At 42.7% G+C, this 18,532-nt stretch overlaps 1 pseudogene across 1 annotated transcript; it reads right to left on the bottom strand.

The window, feature by feature from the left end:
* Positions 1 to 6,016: 6,016 nt before the first annotated feature.
* Positions 6,017 to 17,832, bottom strand: LOC308266111 (FUN14 domain-containing protein 1-like; annotated as a pseudogene). The gene is made up of 4 exons: positions 17,753 to 17,832; positions 8,739 to 8,832; positions 7,078 to 7,144; positions 6,017 to 6,411 (listed from the first exon to the last, which is right to left on the bottom strand). The product of its transcript is annotated as an FUN14 domain-containing protein 1-like (transcript).
* Positions 17,833 to 18,532: the final 700 nt, after the last annotated feature.

Genomic DNA, 18,532 nt, shown 5'->3' with positions numbered 1-18,532 from the left:
TTATTATAAGTCTATTCACATTATTTTCTAATCATTTCTAACCCTTCACATAAAAGTTACAGTATTTAATGTTACTCCAATTTTTGAAATCCATATATGTATCTGTGATTTAGCAACTGTGCTTCAAATAATGCTTATAGAGAAATACTATAACTTCTGATGAACTAACCTTTCAATTAAAGGAAGGTGGAGACAAAGAAAATTCTGACATGACTCACTGACTGAGCTATGGAAACAGTTCCAAATGACCACCAGGGGGCAGCATCCTAAAATGGTTTGGGGCTGGGAGTCGGGGTGGAGATGGACCACCTGTTCAAAAGTCTCACCCTGTGTTCTAACTTTCCTAGTCACAATCCAGAAGTGTGAGCACAAGTACTTTCTTTTCTCCATTTTGGAAAAAAGTGGAGGAATTCCAAAGCATGTCCGCTGACCTAAGAGCTTTTTATATATTAACACATTTATTCTGCCTAACAGTGCTGTGATAGGCACATTGCCATTAGTGTCAATCTTACAAGTGAGGAAACTGAGACCTGGAAAGTTTGTCCCTTGCTCGAGTCACGCAGCTAGCAAAGTGGTAGGGTGAGATTCAGACCAACACAGTGGCTTTGGAGTCCAGGCACAAGACCACCCTAACAGACCAAAGGCTTCCCATGCTTTCTTTTTCCTTACTGGGTCATGAAGCCTCTGATTTATTGGAATTCAGAGGGTAAATTCTCTCACTGCATCTTCTTGGAAGATACAATGTGATTTTTTTTCTCTTAGTTTCCATAATAATCACCTATTTTTTAAAAAAAATACATTCTATATTTCCTTAACATTTATACGATTACAGGCATATCTATCATATTAAGATTTATCAAAGAGAAGGGTTATTTCTCTTTGGGCTTTATTTTAGGTTTCAGTTTCCAGAATATAGGAACCTAAATGTGCATAAAAATAGTCTCAGTCAGCTGGACTTACAATTGGTAAAATCAAATACCCACGTGTGGGGGAAAAGAATGAATATCTGCAAAAAAATATATTATTATGCCCTCATGATGGTATTGAAAAAAGTGACTAGAAAATCACTAAGGGGAATCTCAAGTTAGAATATGAAAAACTCAAGTTAATCAAGACTATAGAATCAAAACTATTTTTAAGAAATTCTTATATGTTTTATTTAGCATTATATCTGAGGCACTAATGAGAATAAAGGGAGAAATTAAAGATCAATCCCGCGTTCAATTTTAAAGAGTCTTGAAAAAAGTAAAACATTTAGTCTGTAACCAATCTTGAAAGTATGAAACGTCCTGATGGAGAAAGTCTCAATGTGTGCAAAGTCTTTCCAATCTAAAGACTTCAATTCATGTGGTTTTGCTATTTTCCCCAATTCCATCTTGGAATTCTATGGGCAAAACTAACAATACAGAAAGCTTTTGGGGACGAGAAGGCTCTGACAGAATATGATGTTGGCCCTGAGAAACAAGTAAATCGGCCCTCAGGTCATTCAAGTTAATGCTACCAAGAACTAGAAAGGCCTTAGAACTTACCTCTCAGACTAGATGGAATCAATTCTCTTTAAGCTACAATTTTATAATTATACAGAAACCACAGTTCTTTAGACAGTAAGTTCACATTATACTACTAAGTATTTTAATGTGAATTTTACCTTTTGGTGAAGAAGAGGCCAAAACAATTGAGATTTTAAGAAATGCAAAGGAAGGTATACTCAAGCTTAATAAAAGGAATCGATGACTCAACTATATGTGCCCCCTAAATGATTAGTTCTGCCCAGGCTGCCAAGATGAATATACAAACAAAAAAATTAGAAGCTAACATATGAGAAGACATTTTTAAAACTACAAACACCATAAAAAAGGAAAAGAACTTACGGCATGCTGTAGTAGTTCCCTAGAGGAGCCTTCTTTGAAATGTATTGTTATCACATAAGCAAAGTAAAAATTGCAAGAAAAAATAATGTAAAGACTGATAATTATATTACATCAGTAGAATCTATTCAGTACCCTTAACAATATTATCATTTCTAAACTCACACACCAGAGTTCTTCAATTTGTTGCAAACACATCTTCTTTTTAAAAGTCAGCCCTAGGCAGCACGCCAGACCCCTGGAGAAACCGGGCCCAGTAAGACGCTGGGTTCTGGGCGGGGGTCGCGTGCGGCGCACACCAGCCGGGGCCCGGGTCGGGGGACTCTGGGCCCCAGGCCAAAATGCGCGTAACACATCAGACCCCTGGAGAAACCGGGCCCAGTACCCTGGGACCCGGGCGGGGGTCAGGCGGGGAACACCAGCCAGGGCCCAGATCTCGAGACTCTGGGCCCCAGGCCGAAATGTGCGTAACACGCCAGACCCCTGGAGAAACCGGGCTCAGTACCCTGGGTTCCAGGCAGGGGTCACGCGGAGCATGCCAGCTGGGGCCCGGGTTGTGGGACCCTGGGACCCAGGCGGAGTAGGGCGGATCACTCTGGACCCATGGGGAAACCGACAGAGTTACAGTGCTACTGAGTGCCTGATCCCACTATCTCCTCAAACCACATATACTGTCTTCTCTTATTTAAAAAAAAAAAAAAGGAACAGAAAAAGAAAAAGAAAAATATCGGAGAGGAGGTAAGAAAGCCGTTATGGATGCCAGGACAATGGAGATGCAGACAAAACTTATCTAAATGTACTGGAACTTATGGAAAAATTTCCTGTGAAAGAGGACTGCTATTTCTCTATATTGTTAAGAATCTCAGATATTACCTGTAAGGAGAGAGTTTAGCAGAGACCAAGGAGAAATGCGGTGTTGAAAGAGTTCTCCGCGATGGTGGTGGAGACTTGTATTCAGGAGAAGCAGAAACCGGATCCTACCAACTTTATTTTTTTGGAGAAATTACACCAAATGTCGAATGCTACCATCACGCATGCTTAGGAACACTGGACAACATTCAGAGTGGAAAAAGAGTCTGGGAAGGATTTGAAATGGTGGAGGCAGTGGCAATGCCAGTGGCCAGTACTCAGGGGAGGCAGAGATCTGACACATTACACCTGGAACCTTTGAAATAATAACCACAGAGACAGTGATCAGAACCTGCTGAGGGGTTAGGCGGGCGCCAGGGACAGTGGCCAACATCGGAGCTTGCTGTGAGGCAAGGCCACTACTGAGGCCTCCGTGGCCAGGATTGGAGCCTGCCGAGGGGTTAGACCGATGCTTGGGCCAGCGAGGCCGGCATTAGAGCCTGCCATGAGGCAAGGCTGGTGCTAGGGCCTCCGAGGTCGGGACCAGAGCCTGCTGAGGGGTTAGGCCAGTGCTGGGGCCAGCGAGGCCGGCATTGGAGCCTGCCATGAGGCAAGGCCGGTACTGGGGCCTCCCAGGCCGGGATCAGAGCCTGCCGAGGGGTTAGGCCGGTGCTGGGGCCAGCGAGGCCAGCACCGGAGCCTGCCATGAGGCAAGGCCAGTACTGGGGCCTCCAAGGCTGGGATTAGAGCCTGCCGAAGGGTTAGACCGGAGCTGGGGCCAGCGAGGCCGGCACCGGAGCCTGCCATGAGGCAAGGCCGGTACTGGGGCCTCCTAGGCCGGGATCGGAGCCTGCCGAGGGGTTCGGCCAGTGCTGGGGCCAGCGAGGCTGGCATCGGAGCCTGCCGTGAGGCAAGGCCGGTGCTGGGGCCTCCGAGGCCAGGATGGGAGCCTGCCGAGGGGTTAGGCCGGTGCTGGGACCAGCGAGGCCGGCATCGGAGCCTGCCTTGAGGCAAGGCTGGTACTGGGGCCTCCGAGGCCAGGATAAGAGCCTGCCGAGGGGTTAGGCCAGTGCTGGAGACAGTGAGGCCGGCATCGCAGCCTGCCGTGAGGCATGGCCGGTGCTGGGGCCTCCGAGGCCAGGAAAAGAGCCTGCCGAGGGGTTAGGCCGGTGCTGGGGCCAGCGAGGCCGGCATCGGAGCCTGCCGTGAGGCAAGGCCGATACTGGGGCCTCTGAGGCCAGGATAAGAGCCTGCCGAGGGGTTAGGCCGGTGCTGGAGACAGTGAGGCCGGCACCGCAGCCTGCCATGAGGCATGGCCAGTGCTGGGGCCTCCGAGGCCAGGATCGGAGCCTGCCGAGGGGTTAGGTCGGTGCTGGGGCCAGCGAGGCCGGCATCGGAGCCTGCCGTGAGGCAAGGCCGATACTGGGGCCTCTGAGGCCAGGATAAGAGCCTGCCGAGGGGTTAGGCCGGTGCTGGAGACAGTGAGGCCGGCACCGCAGCCTGCCATGAGGCATGGCCAGTGCTGGGGCCTCCGAGGCCAGGATCGGAGCCTGCCGAGGGGTTAGGTCGGTGCTGGGGCCAGCGAGGCCGGCATCGGAGCCTGCCGTAAGGCAAGGCCGGTACTGGGGCCTCCGAGGCCAGGATAAGATCCTGCCGAGAGGCATGGCCGGTGCTGGGGCCAGCGAGGCCGGGATCGGAGCCTGCTGAGAGGCATGGCCGGTGCTGGGGCCTCTGAGGCCAGGATCGGAGCCTGCCGAGGGGTTAGGACGGTGCTGGGGCCAGCGAGGCCAGCATCGGAGCCTGCTGTGAAGCAAGGCCGGTACTGGGGCCTCCAAGGCCAGGATAACAGCCTGCTGAAAGGTTAGACTGGTGCTGGGGCCAGTGAGGCCGGCATCGGAGCCTGCCGTGAGGCGAGGCCAGCATTGGAGCCTGCCGTGAGGCATGGCCAGTGCTGGGGCCTCCTAGGCCGGGAACGGAACCTGCCGAGGGGTTAGGCCGGTGCTGGAGCCAACGAGGCCAGCATTGGAGCCTGCCGTGAGGCTAGGCCGGTGCTGGGACCTCCGAGGCCGGGACCAAAGCCAGCTTAGGGGTTAGACCGGTGCAGGGGCCAGCGAGACCAGAACTGGGGCCTCCCATGAGGCAAGGCCACTGCTTGAGCCAGCGAGGTCTGGATCAGTCCACTGAGTAGCCAGGCCACTACTGGGGCCATCAAGAGTGGGATTGGTACTTGCAACGCAGCATGCACAGAGAAATATCGCAGAAAATATAAATCAGACGCTTCTCTTAATCAGCAATAACTAGGAGGAAAGGGGCAACAGGAAGAGGTTGTGCTATAGAAAGGGCCCTATAGTGAAGCAACTAATGTGACCAATCAGAGGGTATGTAATACTGGAGGACGGAGCCTCTTTAAAACGCAGGAGATACATAAACAAATGTATCAAAGTAAATCACCAAAGAAGCATGGGATGGAGGGAGGGGGAGGGAATGGGATAGGGGCAGGAAGAGGGCTAATTGGATGATGTGTGCTTGTATATCCTCTCATGTCTTGTACTCCAATGTGATTGATATATGACTACAATGCACCAATTTAAAAAATAAATAAATTAATAAAAAATGTAAATAAAAAATAAAAAAATTAAAAAATGAATAAAAGTCAGCCCTATTGTTGAAGCTAAGACAAATTCCAAATTATTGACACTATACAGTAAAGCACAATGAGGAACATTTTTGTTTTTGAAATATTGGGAATGGAACCTAGGGGCATTCTACCTCTGAGCTATACCCTCAGCACTATTTTTTTAATTCTTTATTTTCAAACAGGGTCTCACTGAGTTGCAAAGGGCCTCACTAAATAGTAGCTGAGGCTGTCCACGAGCCCAGATCCTCCTGTCTCAGCCTCCCAAATGCTGAGATTAAAAGAACATTTAATTTATATAAAATATGATAATATTTTATTGGGCAGTAAATCCAACAGATTGTTTTCCTCTATCCATATCTATATCCAGTGGTGATATCTTATAGGCTGGTTTCTAAACAGAGGGCAGATTTTTTAAAAACGAATGATGAAAACCATGTTTTGCTCAAAATACTATTGTTCACATACAACATTGGCTGTTTTCCAGCAGATACTAGTTTGCCAAGCTTCAGGTGGCAAAATGCTAAGTTGCAGATCTGGCATTATCTGGCTATTCGTTTTCCTTGCTTTTGCGACTCTGGTGGCGTGTGCTGTTGAGAGATCACCTTGTTGCCACCAGATCTCTTCTCAGCTGGCTCCACTTAGAGCGGAACATTCCATGTTCTCAAGAGGCAAGGCCTAGCAAAAAGCCTCCCACAAGTCCACTGGATATCACAATGTTTTGTTTGATAAATTCTGTTGCTTCTTCAATTAATATTGTTGATTTCAGGTGTTACTTTGTTTCTTAATCTGCCATTTTGCTTTGTTTACATCTTTTTCAACTGTCTTCCAGTCGATGGGCGCATAGCTACTGCGACTGGCAATCTGAAAAAGAAGAAAGCCACCACCCACTGCAGTTGATGCAAGCTTGCCAACCTCCTGGAACAAAAACCCTGCACACCAGCCAGCCACTCCATTACAATCTGGGTAGCTACTATTTTTCTACCACAGGTCCCAAATGGTGGCCAAACACTTGATTCCACCAGTGGTGTCTTCTTGTGTATTCAGTTAGATCTAACACTTCATAATGATGTAGGATAGAAGAAATAAGTACGTAGAAAGGAGACAGATAAGAAGGAAAATTAAAATATAACTTTAATATATGAACATGGAGCTAAAGTGCTTCAGCCTCTAGTCCACAAACTAGCTCTATATCCCAGGCCTGCCTCTCCCAAATTCCTGGGCAACCTTTAGATCCTAGAGTTAACTAAAAGAAACTATAATAGCCCTGTGCATTGCTAATAAGACAGATACAATATTTCGAGAACCCTGTAACTTAAGACACTCCAGCTTATCTGTCAATTAGCTAATGAGGACCCCAATCAGCATAAGGACTCTAAGGATGACCAGACCACCAGAAGAACCTTGAGACTAATGGACTGAGATCATCCACTCTGAAGCTGACCAGACCACCATAAACTGCCTTGGAGACTACCGTACTGAGGTCATCCTTACAGACCTCCTATAGCCCACCCCTCATGAAAGTCCCCTAAAAAAGAGAGCCCTAGATTCCCCAAAATGCCTTCCTCATCTTAAGGTGGCCCACATTATCTCTTGAATGTGTATTTCCTCCTTTTTCCCCAAATAAACCTCTGTCCATGTCTCTGACTGACATGTGCTGAAATTCTTTTCCGTCACGTTAGTCAAGGACCCTGCAGATCCTGAGTTCCTGAGCTGAGGACTCACTCTTACAGTATGATTCATCATCACTTTCATAATCTTGGGGAGGGGGTTCCGGGACATCATGATACCGCTAGTGGCCAGTTCTAAATCAAAACTATTTTAAGAATAAAATCACAACCCATATATGAGAGTCAAGTGGTAAATTAATGCAGAACAAATCAGAACTTTCAAATGGACAATTTACTCATTCACTTCATTGATTCATTTGGCAAATATGGAGAATTAGAGGCAGAATCAGTGACCTTTTCATAAAGAAGAACCTTAAAAGGAGAGTAGAATTTTCCTAACAGAGGCAAAGGTTTTCCTAGCAAAGGAATCAACAGAAGTCAAGGCAGAGATGTGGAAGAGCAGGATGTGTTTGAAAATGACATGAAGCCATAGTTAGCTAATGTTTGTGGTCTTCGGAGAAAGAATGGGAAAGGGGCTTGACAATGTGGGGGGGTTAGGGAAATAAATCTTTCCTTCTATTCATTCCAGGTTCATGGCTAAGGCTTCTATGTAACTGATAGACTAGTAAAAGCAACAGTTAGAAGGAAACAAAGGCAAGCGAGAAGAGGAAGCAAATGACAGGTGCTAAATGGCGAATGTGTCTCCCAGACACTGGGGTGCATTCACACACCAGCTAGCACCATTCAGCCTCAGGCTAGGAGACGGATGAGGGCCCCGTTAGGTGTGCCAGAAAGTTTTGAACACAGGCAAATGCCCCTCAAGCATTTTGAGTATCCACCGCATCAAAGCACAGTCCTAGGTGCTACAAAAACAAAGACAACAAGAAGTTCACAATCAGGCCAGGCATGGTGGCGCACGCTTGTAATCCCCGCGCTTGGAAGGCGGAGACAGGAGGATGGCGCAGGTTTGAAGCCAGCCTCGCTGGCTTACAAGATCCTGTTTCCAAATAAAAATATATAAAAATAGGTCTGGGTGTGTAGCCCGGAGGTAGAAGGGTTTCCAGGAATCCCAGTATCACCAATAAATAAATAAATAAATAAATAAATAAATAAATAAATATATAAATATATAAATAAATAATAAGTTCACAGTCTATACGGAAGCTGCATTGAGATGGACCATAAAACAGATCATTGCACTACCGTCTAGGGCTCTGCTGAGTAGCTGTCTGCACCGTTCTATGATTTTAGAGCCACAAGAAACTTGCTCATTCCAAAGGATGTCCACAGGAGTCTCAAAGCCAAGGGTGTGTTTCTTTCTTCTCTTCTTCTAGAAAATTCTCTTTATCCTTAAGACTCACTTCTCCGAGGAGATCTCCAATTTTTCTCTCACCCTAGGTCTTAATCAATGTCTGGTAGGTGAATGAGTGAATGAATGAGCGAATGAGGAAAAGTTTGACCGTTTGTTACACTGATTTTGCACGAGTAAAAAATCTATACTATAGATTTTGTACTGGAGATAAAGAGTGTAGAATTTAAAACTGCTACATATTCCCCAAAGTGGTAAAACGAATCAATGGTGGCGTAGACTTTTGCCATTTATATAAATACTGAGACATATTAACATAAAAATCAAATGTAAAAGCCCCAAGTGCAATATTCCTATAATTTGAAAGGTCTCTGAGAAAGTACAGAAGGCTCCAAATTATGATGCTGGGACTTAATAATCTTTTGACTTTATAGTGGTGCAAAAACAAAATTTAAAAGAAACTGTACTTTGAATCTGGAATGTGGCTCTTCTCCTGGGCTAGCGATGTGCATTATGATGCTCTCTTGCAATGCAGGGGACAGCGGCAACTCCTGGTCATCCCTACCATCACAAGGGGAAGCAAGCTATACTGTACTCTACAGAATACTGTAAATTACATGAGATACTCAAACACTACTATAAATCAAGCCTTATGTTTAATAATTTTGTCCAACTGTAGGCTAATATCTGAGCACATTTAAGGTAGGCTAAGCTAAGTTGTGGTGTTGTAGATTAGGTATATTAGATGCACTTTCAACTTAGGATATTTTCAAATCATGGTAAGTTTATCAAGATGTAACTCAGTCGTAAGTCAAGGAGCATCTACACCATAACTAGGTTAAGTTTATATCTAGTATCATGATGTAGAAAAATCATCTTGTTCATGATATTAACAAATAACTAGTGAATAAGTTCTTACTCCAAGAACTAGAATGCAAAGTAATAAAAATAGTATCAACCCCAGAGAGCTTTCAGTGTTGTGAAGTATACGTAGAGTCATCCAATTATGACTCAGTGGGGTAAGTACTTAATAGAGGGGTGTGTGACGCTCTGGGAGAACGAGCTCTGGACTCTATTTGAAGAGGCAGGAAGGGTTCAGAGGCCCGGAAGAAATGAGACAGGTGAAAAATGGTTTCTGGGAGAGGCATCAATATGAGCATCCCCTAAGGTAGAAACCTGTGTCTTTGGGGAACTATTTTAGGTTTCCTGCACCTGAAGGGTAGGGTTTCAATAAGGAATGGTACTGTTGGATCTCAAGTGTCCCCAAAGGCCCCATGTTAAAGGTTTGCTCCCTAGAGTGATGCTGGTGGGAGGTAGTGGAAACTTTAAGAGGCAGGACCTAGAGGGAGTTCTTCTAGTCACCAGAGGGCATGCCCTTGAAAGGGATAGTGGGACCCCTGCTCCCCTTTTTATCTCCCCTTCACCCAGACATGAGGTGAGTATCTTTTTGCTCTGCCACACCCACCTACTGCTGTGATGTGTGGTCTTGCCACAGGCCCAAAGGCAGTAGGGCCAGATGACCACAGACCAAAACCTCTAATACTGTGAACTGAGATGAAATAAACAATAATATTCCCTCTCTCTCTCTCTTCTCTCTCTTCTCTCTCTCTCTCTCTCTCTCTCTCTCTGTCATTGATTGGGTTCTGAACTGGGCCCCACCCCAGCCTTTTTTTTTTTTTTTGTAGTACCAGGGATGGAATCCAGGGGCATTCTACCTCCGAGCTACACCCCCAGTCCTAATGTTTTTATTCTTTATTTTGAAATAGGATATCACTGAGTTGCAAAGGACCTCAGTAAGTAGCTGAGGCTGGCTGCTAACTGCAATCCTCCTGCCTCAGCCTCCTAAATGCTAGAATTACAAGCGTGCACCACCACACCCAGCCTTCTTTCTCATTTTAAAACAGGATCTTGCTAAATTGTTAAGGGTCTCACTAAGTTGCTGAAGCTGGCCTCAAGCCTGCAATACTCCTATCTCAGCCACCCAAGCACTGGAATTACAGGCATGAGCTACTACGCTCAGCTACCTTTTCTCTTTACATGTTGATTTGTCTCAGGTGTTTGTTATAGCAATGGAGAACTAACACTAGTGGAGGAAAATAAGAATAGGATTCGGGAGGAAGAAGCTAGGCTATCGTGAGTCTGGAAGCCATGCTTAGGAGGCTGGACTTAATCTTGGGCCTCGGAGAATCTTATGATTTTGCTTGTGAGGCAGACAGTGTGGAAGATGGAGTAGAGAGGAACATACTACATTCTTTCTTTTCAATCAGGTGTTCCTTCTTACTCTTGACACATTCTCCTATGAGTAATCTCCACCTACAATTTTGAGCTTAGCCATGAGAATCCTTTCTGCCAGCAGAATCTTAGTGGCTATGACACATGCCACCTCCAAGCAGAGGTTTTCAGTGTGTGTGACATGGCTCTGTCCCCCTTGAGCTTCCTCCCTTGGCCATGAGACTAGTTAGCTCCTGAGAGGAGCTGCTTATCAGACTAAATCCCAGGAGGGGAAAACACTCAAAGCCAGGTCAAACTGAGGCAAGCCAAGCCCACTCAGGCAAGCCCAGCCCAGCCAGATAACCTCACTATTGTTCTGTAGGCCTCATGTGATGTAACGAAGAAACAAATGTTTCATTAAACAACTAAGATTGGGAGATTTTTCTCATTATCACAGCAACTGCTGATTAATCAATCAGGTGAGATATTGATAATCTGGGTGAAGAATGATTGTGGTATAAATTAAAGTAGTGGCATTGAGGTTGGGAGATTCGAGGACTATTTAGGAATTAAAGACCAAAGAGACCTTAGTGACTGATGAAAGTAAAAAATAACAGAGGAGTGACTCATGATCTCTAGATTTCTGGTTCAGCCAATGGGAATAGGAAGCAAGGACATGTTCCTAGATAAAAGTGCTGGGTTCTTCAGTGGACACAAACAAAAGAGCAGAGAGTAAGATAATACTTAAAAATGTTTCATACACATGTGGGTGATTGTAGTTATTAAAGTGACCATCATCCATCTTGGTTAAGCATCTAACAATTGGAAATAAGTGTGGTTTGCATGAAAAGATGTTATTACACTCAAGAATGACGCTTCTGACAGAAAGGTTGCTGAATTATTAGAACACATTATCTATGGTATCAGGGAATTTTCTTTTACAGGATATATTTAGTTTCAGATTAGACATGGAAATTTCAAAATTAATTATGAAGGAAGAGCTTTCTTCACAGTGTGGCTGTACATTATTGTTTTTCTATTTATTAATAACTTCGATTGGGTTTACATCATCTCTCTAGGCCTCCATTTCACCATTTATAAAATCAGGCAATGGGACTAGACAATATTCAAAATGCTTGACAGCAGGGAAATAATAAAACAGACTCTACTAGTACCACAGAACACTAGAGGATAAGCCCCCAACCTGGGTTATAAAGGGCTGTGGATCCATGGAAAAGATGCCTGTATAGGGTCTCTTTTTATTGATCAATATTGATATCAAAAGACATAAAAGAAAAAGACATACCTTTTAAAACCACAGATGGATTCCCCTTATTATAAAGAAAAAACCAATTAAACCATCTTTTACACAATTAAAATGTGCACAATAATGGTTGGAAACTGTAATTTACTGTGGTTTTTCTTCCTATGAAAATGAATTCCAAATATTTAATGCCTACTCCTGGCTCTGTATGCCAACAGAATTAACCCTTGCAGTTTGGCCTCAGTTGCTAGACTTTGAGTTGGAGAAAATATTAGTATGTCTACATATAACTTTAGACCTAACCCAACCAACAAAAAAAGTAGAGTCATAGTTCTTAGGTTTACAATGGAGCTGCTTTTATGGCTACATGTATGCTAAATCACTGAGTATTTCAAGTATAATCAAGGCTTTACCATGATTAAATGAGATTTTGCTTACAAAATGTCTGAGACATTATAAATATTTAAAAACTGGGTCATCAGTAGCACCATGCCAGGCCTGTTGTAGAAGGAATATAAATACAAGGGTTTCTAAGTTTGATTGTGAAATAACTGAAATAATTTTTATAAATTAGTTCACAACAGTTATTAGGTATAAAGTTCTGAAAATGTAGACACTGTATATAATGCAGAAGGGAAAGAAATTGGTGTTAGAAAATAGTACCATGTGAGACCCAGAGAGGAAGTTAAGCTGGGAAATAAAACCAGAAAACAAGATTTCTAATCACAGAGTTCCTTAAATCCTAAAAATAAATAAGAACATGCTGACTTTTAATCTGCCAGCTAAAGACAAAGCAATACGTAGTTCAAAATAAAGAAGGAACTGGGAAAAAGACTTGTAAACAAAATTATGAAATAAGTACATAAGCCATCAGCCCAACATTGTTTATACCCATGTGGCTAAAGAACTTTATAGAAAATTTTGGCTAAATGCAGAGTTAGTAGAGAATAATCTTTTTAAGTCACAATATGGCCAGTGTATAACTTTTCACATAATAGGTACTCAATAAAAACGTATTGAGGATCAGTTGTTAGGGTTAAAAACTTCAACTCTGTAAAAGAAAATTAACTATTGCTCCATCCACTTAGCCCAACACATCCTGCATGGAATAAAGTAATAAGTATATACAGAAGATGCCATACTGATAACTAATTTTAAGCAAATTAACATTTTTAGTGGGAGGAAAAAAAATCAAATAATGACTCTTTCATGTGAGTCTCAGTGTTATGATACACTGGACTTAGTTTCTGTATCAATAATATATATTATATTAATACCAAATATTTATAGTACACATATGCATCATGCATCATTCTGAGCACAATTGTGTGTGGTGTGTATGTGGGTGTGTTTGTGTACACTCTGTTAATTCTTAGGAAAATTTCATGAGATAGCTACTATTATTATCCTTGTCTTACAGATGAGGAAACTGAGAGATAGAAATGGTAGGTAACGTACTTAAGATCAAACAGCTAGTCAGAGAGAGCACCAGAATTCAAACACAGGCAATTTATCACCATTATCTGTGCTCTTAACCAAAATAGTATCATGTCTCATTAATAAATTAATGTTTATTTCATTCTGGTCTCTCTCATAAGACCAGAATCTCCCATTCACAAGGCAAAGTCTATCAACTCAAGCCACAGCTCGTAGATTTCAAAGTTGCATCTTCTCTTTAGTCTGGCCATCCCTAGATACCCACAGAGGGTTGGCGCTAGGACACCCTCCTACTGTGCCAGGAAAGGCAAATTCAAAACACTCAATTCCCTTCTATAAAATATCCTAGTGCTTGCATTTAACCTATGCATATGCTTCCATATCCTAGATTACTTATAATAACTACTACAATGCAAGTGTTATGTAAATAACCGTTATACTATAGTGTTTAAAAATAATGACAAGAAAAATGTCTGTACATGTTTGGTACATATACTTTTTCTAATTGGTAGTTGGTTGGATCTACAGATGAAGAACCCAAAGATACAGAGGGTCCACTGTATATTTTAAATAATTATCAATGTTAGACTTCCAGGAAGATGGCAACCGAGAAAAGCGGGGCTTAAGAGCCCCGCTAACAACCAATCTCCATTACCACAAAATCAGCACTTTTCATAGCCAGAAAACATCATCACCAGAGAAACAAAAAAATCACCAGGCTCCAGAGAGAAAGCGTACTGAGAACAGAGCTCAGAGCCACAGAGGAGATACACCGGCCTCACGCCCAAGGACGCAGCAGCAGCGCCATACTGCCGGCAGCAGCGGTGATTTCACCAGATGGCTACAGCAAGCCGAGGTGAGCCGCTGCGGACCAGCCTGGTGGGATTTTTCAGCGCAGGGAGCATCTAAAGCTCCCAGTGGCTGAGCTCAGCACACGCTGCAGGGACTCAGAGTGGAACTCAAAACCAAGAAGAAATAAGCCAGCCTCACGGTCAAGGGCGTGGCAGCAGCGCCATATTGTCACTGGCGGCAGCAGCAGAGAATTCACCGAGTCCAGTACAGCTACATCTGCGTACTCAAGAACAGTGAGTCAAATTGCGGGCCCCAGAGGAGAAATCCCAGTACTGTACTCCCTGGGACTTGACCCAGTGGGGGAGTGGCGTTGGCAGAGATATCACACCATAGGAGAATGTGCAACATGGCACCCCCCATAGTCTAAAGCAGCCTCTATCGACTCCCTGGGTCGGAGACTCTGTGATACAACCCAGTAAAGGAGTAGTGGGGTCTGAGATACTTGAGATCCAGAGCACCTTAAGTGAAGTCATAGTGACCCAAGGGAAGAACCCAGAGAAGGCACAAACTTCCGAAATCATGGGAAAGAGGAATAACACTGGAGCAATGAATGCCCACAACCCCACAACATCAGAACCCGATAAAACTGAAAATCAGAGATTTCTAGAAGATCAAATCAGGAAAATAACTGTAGAAATAATAGAGGTGCTTCAAAAAGAACTCAGAGAGAGCCAAAAAGAGATAAAGGATGCAATTAATGAAGTAAAGGCCTCAATTCAAAGCACAAACAACCAATTAGACCACATGGAGAACAGAATCTCGCTCTTAGAAGATGATCATTCCAAAAATGAACACTTAGTGGTTTTGACTCAATTTTTTTATTCACTTACATTCAAAGTTGGGATGATCAAACAAATAAATGATTATTAATGTGTGTGTAAATCAGTTTTTATTTTTCATAGTATAAGGCAAAATGATAGATTTTGAAAAAAATCTATCTAGAAAAAAAATATCCAACAGCAGGAATCTGACATTGAAGAAATATGGGCCCATTTTAAGAGAGCTAACCTAAGAATAATTGGAATAGAGGAGGGAAAAGAAAGTGAAACCAAAGGGATCAACAATCTCTTCAAGGAAGTAATAGCAGAAAATTTTCCAAACATAGAGCAAGAGGTTGATACACAGATCCAGGAAACTTATAGAACTCCCTTTAGACAGGATCGGAGAAGAGGATTCCCACGCCACATAATTGTCAAAATGACCAATGTGGAAGCCAAGCAGAGAATCTTAAAGGCAACAAAAACAAAGGGCCAAGTGACATTCAGAGGCAAACCAATTAGAATCACTCCAGACTTCCCAAACCAAGTCATGAGAGCCAGAAGGACTTGGAGTAACATATTCCAAACTCTGAAAGAAAACAACTTCCAGCCAAAAAGTTCCTACCCGGCAAAACTTTCTATCAAATTAGATGGAAAAATAAGAAGCTTCCATGACAAACAGAAACTGAAGGAATTTATGTCTTCAAAACCAGCGCTAGAGAAAATACTCAAAGAGATTAACTACAAAGAAGAAATAGGTAACACACACCAGAACCAGAGAAACAAGATTTTCCATCCAACAGACAACTAAGATTGGTTATCTGTGGAGATTCATTATTTATGTTAGTCTTTTACCTATCTCTAAATTGTATTGTTTGCCTTTATTGTTGTTAATTTTTAGGATTTCTAGTTGGAATATTAATATACCTTCAGATATAGCATTTGGAAATATTTTATCCCATTCTATTAGTAACTGTTAACTCTGTTTACATTGTCTTTGGATATACAATATTTTTTTTATTTTTTAGGGAGTTTGTATACTCTTCTGTTGCCTGTGCCATTGAAATCATATCCAAGAAATCACTGCCAATTTCAATGTTGTGAGGTTTTATGACCCAGATTTTCTTCTCAAAGTTTATAGTCTTAAGATTTATATTTAGGTCTTTTATCTATTTTGAGTTAATACTTGCATATGGGATTAGGTAAGGGTCCAATTTTATTCTTTTCCATGTAAGTATTATCATTTTTAATTTTGGATAAATTGCTATAATACTAGATGTCAACCACTAAGCCAAGCATGGGAGGGAGGGATGGGGAGGGAATGGGGTGGGGATCGGGTGGGGGCTGACTGGGCGATGTGTGCATGTATGTCTACAAAAGTTTTTATCCCACTATGATGTATGAATACAGTACACCAATAAAAATAAATAAATAAATAATAAATAAATAAATAATTATCAATGTTAGAGGAAACTGCTTTTAAAAGATTTCAAGCTCAAACTCTTCAATCTATCATTTTGCCTTATACTATGAAAAATAAAAACTGATTTACACACACATTAATAATCATTAATTTGTTTGATCATCCCAACTTTGAATGTAAGTGAATAAAAAAATTGAGTCAAAATTTTGGACTTAGAATTTAATTGAACCTTAAGCTGATGTCCCTATGTTTTTCAACTTTTCTATATTATAAATAAAATTATAATTCCCATTTACATTGATGGTGATGTCTGAGTGCTTTCAGGTTTAAGAAACTTGTCAGGTTTTTATCAATATGTACCAAGCAGTAAGAAAACCATTTGTCTGTATTCCATCTGAACAATGCCTGATCCCAAGGTGTGCTGCTCACAGGCAATGATGACCCTGCTGCAATTTGGATCTCTGACCCAATGTTCTGCCTGTCAAGAACTGCAGTGGATCCAAGCATGGTGGTGCATGCCTGTAATCCCCATAGTTGGAAGGCTGAGACAGACAGGAGGATCATAGGTTCAAGAACAGCCTCAGCAATGTAGAGAAAATCTAAGCAACCTAGGGAGAATCTGCTTAAAACATAAATTAAGCTGGGTGTAGTGGCACACACTTGTAATTCCAGCATTTGGGAGGCTGAGACCTGAGGATCATGGTTCACGGACAGCCTCAGCTACTTAGTGAGGCTCTCTGCAATTTAGTGAGATCCTGTTTCAAAATAAAGAATAAAATATAAGGCAGGGGGTGTAGCTCAGAGATTGAATCTCCCCGGGTTCCATCCCCAGACCCGCAAAAAATTAATTAATTAATTAAAACCAAAAACGGCTGGAGGTGTAGCTCAGCAGATGCCCCTGACCCAGTACCACAAAAAAAGAAAGAAAAGAAAGGGAAAAAAGAAGAGGATGAAAAAGAAGAGGATGAAGAAGGAGGAGGAGGAAGAAATTAAGAGGAGGAGGTGGAGGAGGAGAAGGAGGGGGAGGAGGAGGAAGAGGGGGAGGAGGAGGAGGAGAGGAATTAGAAGGAGGAGGGGGAGGAGGAGGAGGAGGAGGAACATAATGGATCTGAGACTTTTTTTTTTTTTTTTTACTGAAAGCCAACAATTTAGCCTGCCAGTTTCATGGATTATGGCAAAATATGTAAGCCTCTAGGTTAGAAGCAAAGGATTTTATTGCTCCCAGTACAACAGGCAGCGTGACTTCTCATGTTCACACTGATCTTAGTCTCACAGAGTGAAGGAGGGGGACTTGGATGGATACTGCCCATGAAGTAGGTTTGTGTCGTAACCAAGGGGTTTAAAGATTAGGAAAACTCAGTTTTGAGGGGTTTTTGTCTTTTTAATTAGCTAATTTATTATTTTTTATTGGTGCATTGTAGTCATACATCTTATTGGAGTACAAGACGATCAGTTTGCAGAAACTCTGAGCTCCTTCCAACAATGAAGTCCTAACCAGAAGCACTGAAGCCTGGAAAGAGTACAAATGCTACTCACGTTGGCTCTGGGCAGCCCCCTGATAGTAAAAGTAGACTTGCTCTAACTAGTGGAAGGAGAGAAGCTCTCTGGATGGGCATTGCACCTAATTCTTTTTTCTTGCTCTTTATCACTATGACTACTGGCTGGCATGCATACTTATTATCAATCTTTGTGTTTAATTCTTTTACCTTGAGTCTTTGGCAACTTACTGAGTTAGCAAAATTTGTCCCTATACTGTCTTACTTCTGCTTTCATCATTTCTCCTACCCTTCCTTATGTGATTACCCCATTTCACAATTTTGTACCCGCACTATGTGGTACATTCACACCACTAAAGAGTTGCTTCTGCTGGCCCAGCACCAGCCTTCCTCTCTTGCTTAATGGTATCATTCAAACAGTATTATCTTCTCTAAGAAGGCACCTCTGTTCATTTTTTTTTTTGTGTGTGTGGTTATAATAGTTGCTAATTCTCTGCTTTTCCACAATACCACGTGCAAAACACTGTTGCTGTGCTATGACCAGCTTATGTGTTAATCTCCCTGACTTCATTTTGAGTGACTGCAAGTCAGAGACTTTGTCTCATTGTTCATGAACAACCAATAGCCTGTTAGAGGATAAGCTGAGGCACGTTCAAATTTTAGAGGGTTCATTTGAGCAAAGAGCACTCATAAACCAGGCAGCTGCAGACCACAGGTGAGCACAAGGGGAACTTTTGTGCAGTGTTCTCTGCAACAAGAAAAAGAAGATATTAAACTGGTTAAAGTGGGACATTAATCACACAGCCTCTTTTTAGAGGTT

This window comes from Muscardinus avellanarius (genome assembly GCF_963383645.1).
Source record: "Muscardinus avellanarius genome assembly, chromosome: 8".
Classification (NCBI taxonomy): domain Eukaryota; kingdom Metazoa; phylum Chordata; class Mammalia; order Rodentia; family Gliridae; genus Muscardinus; species Muscardinus avellanarius.
Note: the sequence above shows the minus strand (reverse complement) of the source record. Positions and strands in the feature narration are given on the sequence as shown.